This window comes from Schistocerca serialis, chromosome 12 (assembly GCF_023864345.2).
Source record: "Schistocerca serialis cubense isolate TAMUIC-IGC-003099 chromosome 12, iqSchSeri2.2, whole genome shotgun sequence".
Taxonomy (NCBI): Eukaryota; Metazoa; Arthropoda; class Insecta; order Orthoptera; family Acrididae; genus Schistocerca; species Schistocerca serialis.
Window position 1 is genome coordinate 156056593 of NC_064649.1, and position 12477 is coordinate 156069069.

Consider the following 12477-nt stretch of genomic DNA (forward strand, 5'->3'; position numbering starts at 1 on the left):
TAACGTTGACCACGTCACTGTATGGAGAGTGCTACGGGAGAACCAGTTGTTTCCGTACCATGTACAGCGTGTGCAGGCACTATCAGCAGCTGATTGGCCTCCACGGGTACACTTCTGCGAAGGGTTCATCCAACAATGTGCCAATCCCCATTTCAGTGCAAATGTTCTCTTTACGGATGAGGCTTCATTCCAACGTGATCAAATTGTAAATTTTCACAATCAACATGTGTGGGCTGACGAGAATCCACACGCAATTGTGCAATCACGTCATCAACACAGATTTTCTGTGAACGTTTGGGCAGGCATTGTTGGTGATGTCTCGATTGGGCCCCATGTTCTTCCACCTACGCTCAATGGAGTACGTTAACATGATTTCGTGCGGGAACTCTACCTGTGCTGCTAGAACATGTGCCTTTACAAGTACGACACCACATGTGGTTCATGCGCGATGGAGCTCCTGCACATTTCATTCGAAGTGTTCGTACGGTTATCAACAACAGATTCGTTGACCGATGGATTGGTAGAGGCGGACCAATTCCATGGCCTCCACGCTCTCCTGACCTCAACCCTCTTGACTTTCATTTATGAGGGCATTTGAAAGCTCTTGTCAACGCAACCCTGGTACCAAATGTAGAGACTCTTCGTGCTCGTATTGTGGACGGCTGTGATACAACACGCCATTCTCCAGGGCTGCATCAGCCCATCATGGATTCCATGCGACGGAGGGTAGATGCATGTATCCTCGCTAACGGAGGACATTTTGAACATTTCCTGTAACAAAGTTTTTTAAGTCACGCTGGTACGTTCTGTTGCTGAGTGTTTCCATTCCACGATTAATGTGATTTGAAGAGAAGTAATAAAATGAGCTCTAACATGGAAAGTAAGCGTTTCCGGAAACATCTCCACATAACATATTTTCTTTCTTTATGTGTGAGGAATGTTTCCTGAAAGTTTGGCCGTACCTTTTTGTAACACCCTGTATATACCATCCCCATGACGCCATTTGCTTTCGACACGCCTTTGCGAATACGCAAAGTTAAGTACAGGGTGTCAAAATGAGGTTCCAACACATTAATATCCTATATCTTTCTCATTTCAGATGGTGGACCTGTGAATCCTGAAGGAGCAGACAGAGCAACTCAATAAGTTTGTGGTGTGCAAATTTGATGCACCAAGTGGCCGTAGTGGAGCTACAATCAATTATTTTAGCCAAATGGAGGATCTGAAGGAGCGTGGACAAGTGGTCTGGTGGTATGCAGAGACAAAATCGGCGACCCAAGCGCAAAGAAACTTTCGTCGAGTTTACAACAAAGCGCCCCCGTCGTTCAAGACTATAAAGAAGTGGTGTGATTAGATTTTGGCTACTGGGAGTGTTGCGAAAGGGCAAGGTGGTGGTAAGCCTGGGATCAAAATGGTTCAAATGCCTCTGAGCACTATGCGACTTAACTTCTGAGGTCATCAGTCACCTAGAACTTAGAACTAATTAAACCTAACTAACCTAAGGACATCACACACATCCATGACCGAGGCAGGATTCGAACCTGCGACCGGAGCGGTCGCTCGGCTCCAGACTGTAGCGCCTAGAACCGCACGAGCCTGGGATCAGCGAACAACATGTGAAACAAGTGCGGCGGTCATTCGAACAAAGTCCACAGAAGTCTGTGCGACAGGCAGCACGAGAACTTCGTATGAAACGTTCAACAGTGCACAAAGTGCTTCATCAGTGATTACGTTTGTACGGATGTAAAGTGTAGGTTTTGCAAGAAATCGAGCCAGATGATCGACCAAAGCGAGAAGAATTTGCACGTGTCATGTTAGATCGCATTGCCGCGGACGAGACATTTTTGTCACGCGTGATGTTTACAGACGAGGCAACCTTTCACGTTTCAGGGGTTGCCAATCGTCACAATGTGCGCATCTGGGGGTCCAAAAATCCACATGCACCTAGAGAACACATGCGCGACAGTCCGAAAGCTAATGTGTCGTGTGGTTTGATGATAAATCGCATTGTTGCGCCTATTTTCTTTCAGGAGCCGACTGTGGATGGAGGCATCTACCTGGACACGTTGGAACAATTTGCCGTGTCACAGATAACAGATCTGCAGCCAAATGTGATGTTTCAACAGGACGGCGCACCACCCCATTGGAGCCTTGATGTCCGAAAATTTTTAAATGACACATTCCCGCAACGATGGATTGGCTGTGGAGGTCCAATTCCTTGGCCGCCACGTTCGCCCGACATAAACGCCTCGATTTTTTCTTGTGGGGTTATGTGAAAGAGCGGGTATACGCTATACCGGGAAAGGACCTGCAAGAATTGAAACAGCGCATAAGAATTGTCATCAACTTTGCCACAGAACTGATGCTGTGCAACGCATGGCACGAAACCGATCATATGGGCTCTGAGCACTATGGGACTTAACATCTGAGGTCATCAGTCCCCTAGAACTTAGAACTACTTAAACGTAACTAACCTAAGGACATCACACACATCCATGCCCGAGGCAGGATTCGAACTTGCGACCGTAGCGGACACGCGGTTCCAAGCTGAAGCGCCTAGAACCGCACGGCCACTCCGGCCGGCGAAATCGATTATAGACTTGATAGTCTTCGCGCTACCACGTTCCAGTGTACTGAACCGTCCACCTGTGTATGATAACTTGATTACCTACTGTATGATTTCCCTGTATTTGTTCGTCAATAAATTGTGTTTCCTGTCAGATTTTATGAGTTAAAATGTTGGAGTCTTATTGTGGACACCCTTTTGTCATTTGAGCTTACTGTATTAAACTCCATTAATACGATTGGCTCCAATTGTTGTCTAGCAATCTGAGAAAACAGCTTCCTGGGCATCCTACATCAGACGAGTGGCCAGACACAATAAATGGTCCAAGCTTAACAAGTGCAACACAAAGGAGCGTGGGCGAGCAATTGCCAAGTGGTTAAAGTCGGCACGGTAGCTCAGCGTGTTTGGTTAGAGGGTTAGCTGCCCTGGGTAATAAAAATAACTGAGTAAATGGATCAACAAGGGTGTCATGGGACATATGCCCCGAACAATTGCCTCAAATAATAACGAACAAAATGAGATAAAAAGAAGGTGGACATGATGTTAGACAATCAAGTGGCGAACCGTGTTCAAACTCCCCCCCCCCCCCCCACCAGCCCCAAACTTTTTGTTTTTTAGGCTGTTCGCCTTACTCAAATTTGTGTCTGTATCATGGTGAAACATCCGTTTGCAACAGCGAGGTGTAAGGAAGGATCCTAGAATGACAATTGATTCTGTGTAAATACTTTATTAGCAGCGGAAATGAAGTAGCTTTCGAATGGGAGCCACAAGTGTTTGATGACAAGGAGAAAAGTCAACCGAATCCGCACCGGAAAACATGTCTGGTGTGTCAGACACAGCATTAGTGACGGTACGTGTGTCATGTGATATGAATCTCTTACCAACACACCTAGTGAGTGAGATATCCCTCCTTGCCCAGTTTAAGTGTTGGTATGAATGTGAACGTGACCACTCCTAAGGAAATGATGAAAACATAATAGTTTGTCACATAAGCTGCAACAAATGAATGCAACAGCTCGCTTCTCACAAAGTTTCTCTGTACCCTGTCCAAAGATATGTTTTTGAAGTTGCGTTCCGTTTTGGAACAATTGTTTAGTTGTAACATAGTACACTCCTGTTTATTTGTTGTTTCCATTTCGATGAGACGTCTCGCCTGCTCTCACTACTCATCACGTTTACTTCCAATGGTAGCTTATTCTTACCACGTGACTCGTATTCTATAACCAATGTATAGTACGACAACCGCCAAGTCTATAGAAAGAGAACGAACATTTCAATGAGTGCACGGACAGTTCATAACGTTGCGAAGAAAATAAAAATAAATACCACGAGAGAGTTTCGAAACCGACTCGTCCGCTTTATGCAACCATTTTACTGCAACACCCCGGCTGTTCGAGTGTGCTCAGTATCGCACTTGTTAAACTTGAACAAATGGTTCAAATGGCTCTGAGCACTATGGGACTTAACATCTCAGGTCATCAACCCCTAGAACTTAGAACTACTTAAACCGAACCAAACTAAGGACATTACACACATCCATTTCCGAGGCAGGATTCGAACCTTCGACCGTAGCGGTTGCGCGGTTCCAGACTGAAGCGCCTAGAACCGCTCGGCCACCAGCGGCCGGCTAAACTTGAACAGTTCACTGTTTTCATTTTGCCTTTTTTCTCAGTTCAGTACACCTTTTCCCTGTTTTCAAGCTTGATCTGTGTTCAGTTTTTGACGGGCTGCCTAGGGGGCCATCTTACCACTAACATGACAGGGTGCAATGAGCAATATCAGAAGTCAACGAGGCTTATTTGTAAACAAACGAATCTATCACAGAAAAAAAGATAGCCATATACATGTGATAGAATCCCACCACAGTTCACGGTATTAATTACATTGGCACGAATTATATTGTGAAGAAACTGAGATGACGGAAAAGAAGGTAACAAGAGAAAAATGAGACATACATGTGTGAAACAAATTGAAGCGCTGAGAACCATAACCGTCATTCATTTTGAGATTGTGGCATGTATTTGTTGTGTACATAGTTCCGCGTAGTCAGCGCGTACACAACTTTCCCACTAGAGCGCGCCCCGCTAAGCACAACAGCGCAGGCGCAGCGCTCGTCCGTCTCCGCACTACGAGATGGCGCTGCCACAGAGACAGACCAAATTCTGCTTCCGCCGATCCGCGTATTAATATGTAATGCAGCCAATGAGATTGCTGCTAACGTAGAACCTTTTCTCCTCACGGATCACACTCACGCAGTGATACCTGAACACGCGAGATATTATAATGAGTGTACAGACCTCCGATTAGTCAGTCTGCATTTGTCTGCACCAGTCTGTACCAGTCTGCATTAGTCTGTATCAGTCTGTACTAGTTCTACGTTTGTCTGTACCAGTCTATAGTCAAGTTTCAGTCTGCGCCTAATAAGATTACCATATTCCTGTACATAGCCATGAAGATAAATGTATAGACACTTTTGTCAAGTATCAGAGATATATGTTAGAATAAGATTAACGTACCAATACCAAAGGAACTTCAGATTGTCAATTGTAAATAGCATTCAGAACCAAGTTAAGTAATTTTTATGCATGTTATTATTTTAATAAATGTGTGTGAAAATAATCAAGTTCTATTTAAAGCTGGTCACCATCAATCTGCTACTCTAAGCGTGCAAGTGGCATTTCTATCGTCTGACCTAACAGCAGAAGATAAACATGCCATGATAAGACCACAAGACATATTGCTGACACTCGCCTACTTCGTTAGAGCGATAAGTCAAATAATCTGATGGTGTGTGTACTGAAAGTCTTACAGCACACACACCACAGTATGCATGCTCCTGACATCTGTTGATCTTACAGTGAACCAGCTTTGTCCATGCTGTACATCTGCACTACACTGGTATATATGAACATTTGTGAAAAGCTGTCTGTCCGGTTTCTCTGATATTCACTTCGATGATGGCCCGAGGCACAAATTTTCATTACTGTAGTAATGCTGTCCGGCTACAATGACGCCCATTTCTTCATAAAATCTGGAACCTCGTGGAGAGAAGCCCGACCATAAAATCTCATTCCTTAGTTTCAGCATTCTAGTTTGTAAAATGGACGTTCAGGCTTTTAGAGTCTTTGAGAATGTTACCGACTCCACTACCAAACTGATGTTCGTCGTAACAATTTACTTTCAAGAAATTTTGCAATGATGAAGTTCCCAACAGGTTTCCATGAACTGTTGATTAAAGTAACGTAACCTAAATTGGGCAAGGAGGCATATCTCACTCACTTACAGGCGTTCAAATTAGGTGCGTTGGTAAGAGATTCCTATCATATGACACACGTACTGTCTCTCATGCCGTGTACGACACACCAGATTTGTTTTCTGGTGGAGGGTTCGGTGGACTTGTCTCCTAGTCATCAAACACTTGCGGTTCCCATTCGAAAGTCAATTTCTTTCGGCTGCTAATAGAGTAGTTGTGCAGTATCAACTGTCATTATAGGTCCGTTCCTTACACCTCGCTGTTGCAAACGTACGTTGCACCACGACACAGACACAAATTTGAACACAGCGAACAGCTAAATAAAAAACGCTTGCGACCAGTGGGGGTTTGAACACGGCCCGCTGCTTGTTTGTCTAACACAGTGTCTACTTTTTTTAAAATCTCATTTTGTTCGTTGGAATCGTAGGAGGGCACCATTTTTTTCAAGTCACGTTGAGGGAGACGACAATTCGCTATTTATCCACAGTCTGTAGATGCCTTGCAAGATCTAGTGATCCAATACGTAGGTGGAAGGCAAATAACTACCTTGAAACACAAACACTCAAGAAAATACTGTAACAAACTTGAAACACATAGACTCAACAAAACTACTAGATTTCATGCCTAAAGTGAACAGACGGTTTTATCTTAACCTCAAGCCAAAGAATGTGCTTAATGAAAACGATGATAACAGGGATCGGAAGTGTTGGGACAGGTCACAACTATGTGCATTAAGTGTCTGTACTTACGTTCTGATTCTAGTTTTACATTAGTTACAAACTAAACTACAGTTAAATGACGCCATTACCTCTATTAGATTAATAATAATAATAATCATAGAAGTACTCAAGGAGTATGCAGAACAAGTAGGGCTAGAGATCTCCTTCCAAAAAACAGAGTTCTTCTGCACGAAATTAAACACACTGAATTTAAACACAAAACATGGCAACATGAACAGAGTATAACATTTTAAATACCTCGGGGAAGTGCTCGAACCAACAAGAGAGGAGAAAATCACGCAGAACACCAGGTTACTGAAGACGAAGAGAGCCTTACACAAAATGCGGGCATCTACAACAAAAAATGTATGTCCACTTCCGTCAAAATTCGTCTCTACAAATTGTAATCAAACCTGAGGTGTTATACGCCTGCGAGACACTGACGCTACACTCCACGGGTGACCTAGAGAAGATGCTCACACAGGAAAGAAAAATTATCAGGAAAATTATTGGACCAAACCTCACAGACAATGGATACAGGAGACACCACAGAGAAGTTGGCCACGTCGTCAGGCTCTCACAGACCAGACGCACCAACAGAAAACTCAGATACAAACAGAGGCTCAAAACCACTACACCTTGGATGGCACAAGTCAAAACTGATCTGGAAGAAGCACAGTTTAATTCAGCGGACATCACAGACAAAAGCGTCTGTAGACACAAAATACACAATTGGGAAGTAATGTCAGAGAAGACAGCGCCTAAACCCGCAAGACCAAAGTGGACCGAAGAAAGGAAGAGGGCCTTTAGCCAACGAATGAAAAAAGTACTGAAAGAACAGGAGGAACAAATAGTCATACATGCTTCAAGTGGTCAGATTAAGACCTGTATGGTGTGTAATAATAATAATAATAATAATAAATATTAAACTATATTAATAGTGGGATGTTAAAAAAAATCAAACCTATGAGTATGGAGGTTTCCCTACAAATTTGATTTTCACAAATATCTGTTTCTCCCTAAACTTTGCTTATGTGCTTTGGGCCCTTCTGGTTCTCAATGTTTAGTTTACGCTAGTAAGTGAAAGAACCATAGGCTGCCTTTGAAGTTCACTGCAGCATCACACATAGTAAACTCGTAATATTATGGAATAGCAGTAGTTGTTAATAACAAGTATTGAATTTTAGGGGGGTGTGGGTTCTGAAAGGGCACAAACTAAAATCCAACACAGCAACTGCAAAATGCAAGAAATGCTAATTCATAGGAAACGTAAGCAGCACATAAGCGGGAAAAAAGGAGTAAGCAACAAAGAAATTCTAAAAGAGAAAACACTACACAAGTAACTAAAAAATAACAAATGTTGGGATCGATAACCAGAAGTGAGCTGTATAGGTCAGTTCTAATTGTCGATTCCATTATCGCTTTTTTGTAGTAGTATAGGAAGCGGTACCATATAGGTAAATCCTAAAGATATTAGGGGCCCACGCCTAGTGAAAATGGCGTAATAAAGGAACGTGAAGTCGACATTTTGAGCGGTACCACACATGAAAATTCTGAAAGAATGCGCTGTAGGATCATGCAGTGGTTCGTTATACGATTCCTGTTTTGGTGCTACTTTCTATACTACTGTTGTTGCTGTAGGTGTGTACTGTGATTCTTTTGAGAATTGCCATGTATGGTGTCACTCTAATTGTTGATTCCGTGTTCCGTTTTATTTCATGATTTTTATTGCCTGTCAATTATTTCGCCAAAAATTTAACTTTTTCGTATCACTCGCTATTCTTCTGGCAGAACGAGAAACATAACTAACGTTGGAATCGACAACTAGTCTTGACCTACGGTATAGAGAGACAAAAAGTAAATAAATAATCCTAAAAGAAATAACAAACAATGAAAAATCACGAATAACAACGAACTGTGGTATGAAGAACTAGTATTGACCTATATAACTGTCCTCTTAATTGCTGCCTAATATCACTTTCGGCAATCGTGGCACATTCGGAAAAAAACAGCCAAATATATGTGAGAAGCAAGATCATATGTACCGGTAATTGCAGACAGTCTCACACGCAAAAATTTCAGCTGTGCTCGTAAGTATCTCTCCAACCGCTGCCTTCGGAAATGGCACCATATTCGGAAAAAAAGTAGCCATATATATTTAGGAGGAATAAAATTATAAATACAATTGCTACTTGATTCATGAGCAGCGACTTAAGCGTTGCACTTAGGTTCCTACCTAACCACAACCTAAAAAACGCGATATATTTTTGTAATAAACAGCATCGTTTACGTCAATTACGAACACAACCACAGATAAAATTTAATAACAGCCACTTCCATCCTTCGCATCGTAAACTCATGGCGTCCTTCGATCGGCAATCGGACACTAGATCTGACTCAAAATAGAACTTAATGGCTGAAATTCATCTAAAATGCGTTAGAAAGTCTTATAAAACATATTATGTCATAAGACAGGGCCAGGGAAAACGTGTGTTTCACGGCAGCACGACGATGTACTAAACTTGTCGAATGTTATCTACACGAGTGAATACAGTAAGCAACTGGCATGGGCATCTTTGCAGGACCGTGTATAATTTGTAGTATTCCGATCTTACTCTAATTACAAAATTTGTGAAGTTAATGGTTCTCCAACACAAGATGCTTTAGACAAACCGTGATAAACAGACTGGATGACCGATTTGCAAAATTAAATTACCTCGAATATGACAGCTGAGTTGAAGAGCTTCATATCCATTCAACATACGTGATGTGAGAATTAATGTTATGCATCCTCAAAAAAGTGCAATCGGTTTAACGCCTGTGTTATGGCTGCCAGTGATAGGTGGAAATCACATGCTGGTTAATGACTTACCAGAGACCGCCACCGTTGCGCGTGCCCCTATTTCACCATTTCCTCAGTTTCTGCTGAATGTGGACAGGACCATTCACGTTGCTCGCCATTCGACTCTAATCAAACTGTTGCTAAGAAACGACACGGGACGTCGAAGAGACCCCTGTATTGTTGAAAATTGCGTCACGTCGCGATTGCTATTGTTTACTGCAAGACGGTATGTGGACAATTATCGCCGTATAATTAAAGGAACTGTACACCGATCATAATAGGAGCGTAAATAGGCTGTAGTGTCCGGGGCAATTCCGCCGAGGAAAACATCCTCACAGCCTTACTTCCGGCGGTACCTCATCTAATACACACCGAAGAGCGAAAGAAGCTGACACACATGCCTAATATCGTGCAGGGCTTCGCGAGAATGCAAAAGTGCCGCAACACGGCGTGGCATGGGCTTGACAAATGTCTGAAATAGTTCTGAAGGAAAGTGACACCATGAATCCTGCAGGGTTGACCATAAATCCGTAAGAGTACGAGAGGATGCAGATCTCTTCTGAACAGCACGTTGGAAGATATCACAGAAACGCTTAATAATGTTCATGTCTGGAGAGTTTGGTGGCCAGCGGAAGTGTTTAAAGTCAGAAGAGTGTTCCTGGAGCCACTCTGTTGCAATTATGGAGTGTGGGGGGTCGCATTGTCCTGCTGGAATTGGCGAAGTCCGTTAGAGTGCACACTTGACATGAATGGATGCAGGTGATTAGGCAGGATCCGTATGTACGTGTCACCTGCCAGAGTCGTATCTAGACGTATCAGAGGTCCCATATCACTCCAACTGCACACGCCGCACACCATTACAAAGCCTCCACCAGCTTGAACAGTCCCCTGTTGACATGCAGGATCTATGGATTCATGAGGTTGTCTCCATACCCATACACGTCCATCCACTCGATACAGTACAGGTGTGCTCTATACTAAGCTGCTGGAGCAAGAGCCGAAATCGAACTCCAGAAGAGGGACGTGCCCCAGACTGGTGATCAAAGGAGTCATCGAAGAAGGAGGCATGGGATGGGCGGCCATGCGTGGCAGACAAACGACACGGGTTTCTGTTGAGGAGAAAGTTACGGTGGTAGGACAGTGATAGTTCGGCAGCTTCAGCATACAGACTCTCAACTGGGCTGGGCAGGGCCTAAATCCTCGCACAAACGAAAAAATTGGCTGACATCGAAATAAGCGTCCAAGGAATAGAAAAGCAACTCGAATCACTAAACAGAGGAAAGCCTACTGGACCTGAGGAGATACCAATTCGATTCTACTCAGAGTACGCGAAAGAACTTGCCCCTCTTCTAACAGCCGTGTACCGCAAGGCTCTGGAGGAACGGAAGGTTCCAAATGATTGGAAAAGAGCACAGGTAGTCCCAGTCTTCAAGAAGGGTCGTCGAGCAGATGCGCAAAACTATAGACCTATATCTCTGACGTCGATCTGTTGTAGAATTTTAGAACATGTTTTTTGCTCGCGTATCATGTTGTTTCTGGAAACCCAGAATCTACTGTGTGGGAATACACATGGATTCCGGAAACTGCGATCGTGTGAGACCCAACTCGCTTTGTTTGTTCATGAGACCCAGAAAATATTACATACAGGCTCCCAGGTAGATGCTATTTTCCTTGACTTCCGGAAGGCGTTCGATACTGTTCCGCACTGTCGCCTGATAAACAGAGAAAGAGCCTACGGAATATCAGACCAGCTGTGTGGCTGGATTGAAGAGTTTTTAGCAAACAGAACACAGCATGTTGTCATCAATGGAGAGACGTCTACAGACGTTAAAGTAACCTCTGGCGTGCCACAGGGGAGTGTTATGGGACGACTGCTTTTCACAATGTATATAAATGACCTAGTAGATAGTGTCGGATGTTCCATGCGGCTTTTCGCGGATGACGCTGTAGTATACAGAGAAGTTGCAGCATTAGAAAATTGTAGCGAAATGCGGGAAGATCTGCAGCGGATAGGCACTTGGTGCAGGGAGAGGCAACTGACCCTTAACATAGACAAATGTAATGTATTGCGAATACATAGAAAGAAGGATCCTTTATTGTATGATTATATGATAGCGGAACAAACACTGGTAGAGTTACTTCTGTAAAGTATCTGGGAGTATGCGTGCTGAACGATTTGAAGTGGAATGATTATATAAAATTAATTGTTGGTAAGGCGGGTGCCAGGTTGAGATTCATTGGGAGAGTCCTTAGAAAATGTAGTACATCAACAAAGGAGGTGGCTTACAAAACACTCGTTCGGCCTATTCTTGAGTATTGCTCATCAGTGTGGGATCCGTACCAGAGCGGGTTGACGGAGGAGGTAGAGAAGATCCAAAGAAGAGTGGCGCGTTTCGTCACAGTGTTATTTGGTAAGTGTGATAGCTTTACGGAGACGTTTAGCAAACTCAAGTGGCAGACTCTGCAAGAGAGGCGCTATGCATCGCGGTGTAGCTTGCTGTCCAGGTTTCGAGAGGGTGCGTTTCTGGATGAGATATCGAATATATTGCTTCCCCCTACTTATACCTCCCGAGAAGATCACGAATGTAAAATTAGAGAGATTCGAGCGGGTACAGAGGTTTTCCGGCAGTCGTTCTTCCCGCGAGCCATACGCGACTGGAACAGGAAATGGAGGTAATGACAGTGGCACGTAAAGCGCACACCGCCACACACCGTTGGGTGGCTTGCGAAGTATAAATGAAGATGTAGATGTGTAAAAGGTGGCCATGGCCAAACGCACTCCACAATTGTGGGCAGTATTGAGAGGACATAAGAAGGACGGACCTGCTGATGCATAAACAAAACACCCATAGTCTAGTTTCGACCGGATAAGAGACCAATCCAAAGGGGGGAGAGTGGCTCAATCTGCTCCCCAGGAAATACCACTGAGGACACGAAGGACGTTGAGGGACTACATACAGCGGGCTGCCAGGTAAGACATGTGGGAGGACCAAGAAAGTGTCCTATCAAGAATGAGTCCCATTTGTTTCGTAGTTTGAACGAACGGAAGATCAACAGGCCCAAGATGTAAAGACAGTGGAAGAAACCAATTGCGCCC